Genomic DNA, 3,426 nt, shown 5'->3' with positions numbered 1-3,426 from the left:
GTTCCATTTAATATTGTTTTTGTGCAGGTAAAAACTCACTGGTTTTCAGTCCAAAGCAAAATATCACTATCAGAACACAGTCTGATAACCCAATCTGTGAAATTCACTATAACAAAGTTAATATTGCACCATTTTATTCACTTGAGGTAATTACTACTATATAGTAGGCCTATATCATCTCACTGTGATAGACCGCTGGGCCAGTAGAGATTCTTCTAAGGTACTGCATCTTAGTGCTAGTGGCATCACTACAGACCCTGGTTCGATTCCAGGCTGTATCACAACCGTCCGTGATTGGGAGTCCCATAGGGTGGCGCACAATTGGCCCAGAGTCGTTAGGGTTTGGCCGTGGTAGGCCTTCATTGTAAATAAGAATTTGATCTTAACGGACTTGCCTAGTTAAATAAAAAACGTAAAAATAAATGAATTATCCGATCTTTATAAGAATGCCACACATAGCAGAGGTAAGACAATCAAGCATGTTAAAGGACAATAATATTTTGGCATTTGTTTCATTAGTTCATTGTTGATATAGTCCAAAAATGTTTTGCATGTCAGCAATCAAGTTTTCAAGACATGTAACTTTCAAAATACAGAAGTCTTGCCCGTATGATGCATTGTCTTGGTAAGCAATTTTGGCCTTTTGTTTTAGGTTATTGTCCTACTAAAGGTGAATTTGTCTGTGTCTGTTAGAAAGATTTTCCTCTAGGATTCTGCCTGTGCTTAGCTATATTCTGTTTCTTTTGATCCTAAAAAAAAAAAACTCCCGAGTCCTTACAGATAAGCATACCAATAACATGCTTGAAAATTTGAAGTGGTACTCAGTGATGTTGGATTTGCCCCAAACATACAGCTTTGTGTTAAGTTATTTGCCACATTATTTTGCAGTTATATTGTAGTGCCTTATTGAGAACAGGATGCATGTTTTGAAATATTTTCATTCTGTTCAGGCTTCCTTTTCACTCTGTCATTTAGGTTAGCATTGTGGAGTAACTACAATGTTGTTGATCCATCCTCAGTTTTCTCCTATCACAGCCATTCAACTCTGTCACTGTTTCAAAGTCACATTGGCCTCATGGTGAAATCACTGAGTGGTTTCCTTCCTCTCCGGCAACTGAGTTAGGAAGGACGCCTGTATCTTTGTAGTGACTTGGTGTATTGATACACCATCCAATGCGAGGCATTGAAAACACCTCTGGTCTTTGTGGTTGAATCTGTTTTTGAAATGCACTGCTTGACTGAGGGACCTTGCAGATAATTGTATGTGTGGGGTACAAAAATAATTTTAAACACTATTATTGCACACAGTGAGTCCATGCAACTTATGTGACTTGTTAAGCACATTTTTACTCCTGAACTTATTTAAGCTTGCCATAACGAAGGGGTTGAATGCTTGACTCAAGACATTTCAGCTTTTTATTTTTAATTCATTTGTAACATTTTCTAAAAATGTAATTCCACTCTGACATTATGGGGTATTGTGTGTAGGCCAGTGACAATCTCAATTTTAAATTCAGATTGTAACACAGCAGAAAAGTCAAGGGGTGAGAATACTTTCTGAAGGCACTATGTACATATAGGTAGGGATAAAGTGACTAGGCAACAGGCTAGATGATTAAACAGTAGCAGCAATGTATGCGAAGAGTCAAGAGTTAGTGCAAAAAGGGTCAATACAGATAGTTATCCAAATATCTACATAGACTATTTAGCAGTCTTATGGCTTGGGGGAAGAAGCTGCTCCTGGCCCTCGACACTGAACAATCTCCCTCTCTAATAGCCTCTGTTGGTCTGCATCCTGGTCTTCCTCCTGGGAATTCTTGGCCATGGACTGAAGTCGACCCAAGTCTGTTAGTGTAATGCAGATGGAGTCTATTGCCTGTTCTAACCTCGATTATTTATTTATTTTTGTCTGCCTAGTATTGATGCCCGTGGTTCTCTTCTGGGGCTCGGATCGTTCTTAAAATGAAGAGCGAAAAAAAACTATGAAAGCAAGTCACTGAGCTAAACACCCATTGCAAAACAAGTTTAGATGCACCACCCCCAATTAATTGCAAAAACAACATGGTTTATCACTACCGAATTTGAATTGCTGAATGGCATTCCTGTTCCCTGCTTTCTATATAGTGCACTAGGTTTGAGCAGGGCCCATAGAAAGAAATAAATAACCTTACATTTGTTTTAATTTTTATTTCACCTTTATTTAACCAGGTAAGCTAGTTGAGAACAAGTTCTCATTTACAACTGCGACCTGGGCAAGATAAAGCAAAGCAGTGCAACACAAACACAGAGCTACACATGGAATAAACAAACATACAGTCAATAATACAATAGAAAAAGTCTAAATACAGTGTGTGCAAATGAGGTAGGATAACGGAGGTAAGGCAATAAATAGGCCATAGTGGTGAAATAATTGCAATATAGCAATTAAACATGAGTGATAGATGTGCAAAAGAGCAAAATAAATCAAATAGATAACAGTATGGAGATGAGGTAGTTGGATGGGCTAATTACAGGTGCCATGATCTATGAGCTGCTCTGACAGCTGGTGCTTAAAGCTAGTGAGGGAGATATGAGTCTCCAGCTTCAGTGATTTTTGCAGTTCGTTCCAGTCATTGGCAGCAGAGGACTGGAAGGAAAGGCGGCCGAAGGAAGAATTGGCTTTGGGGGTGACCAGTGAAATATACCTGCTGGAGCGCGTGCTACGGGTGGGTGCTGCAATGGTAACCAGTGAGCTGAGCTAAGATGGGGCTTTACCTAGCAAAGACTTATAGATGACCTGGAACCAGTGGAGTTGGCGACGAATATGAAGCGAGGGCCAGCCAACGACAGCATACAGGTCGCAATGGTGGGTAGTACATGGGGCTTTGTTGACGAAACAGATGGCACTGTGATAGACTGCATCCAATTTGTTGAGTAGAGTGTTGGAGGTTATTTTGTAAAGGACATCGCCGAAGTCAAGGATCGGTAAGATAGTCAGTTTTACGAGGGTATGTTTGGCAGCATGAGTAAAGGATGCTTTGTTGTGAAATAGGAAGCTGATTCTAGATTTAATTTTGGATTGGAGATGCTTAATGTGAGTCTGGAAGGAGAGTTTACAGTCTAACCAGACACCTAGGTATTTGTAGTTGTCCACATATTCTAAGTCAGAACCGTCCAGAGTAGTGATACTGGGCGGGCGGGCAGGTGTGGGCAGCGATCGGTTGAAGAGCATGCATTTAGTTTTACTTGCATTTACGAGTAGTTGGAGGCCACGGAAGGAGAGTTGCATGGCATTGAAGCTCGTCTGGAGGTTAGTTGACACAGTGTCCAAAGAAGGGCCAGAAGTATACAGAATGGTGTTGTCTGCGTATAGGTGGATCAGAAAGTCACCAGCAGCAAGAGCGACATCATTGATGTATACAGAGAAAAGAGTCGGCCCGAGGATTG

This window comes from Salmo salar, chromosome ssa20 (assembly GCF_905237065.1).
Source record: "Salmo salar chromosome ssa20, Ssal_v3.1, whole genome shotgun sequence".
In the NCBI taxonomy this organism is placed as follows: domain Eukaryota; kingdom Metazoa; phylum Chordata; class Actinopteri; order Salmoniformes; family Salmonidae; genus Salmo; species Salmo salar.
Note: the sequence above shows the minus strand (reverse complement) of the source record.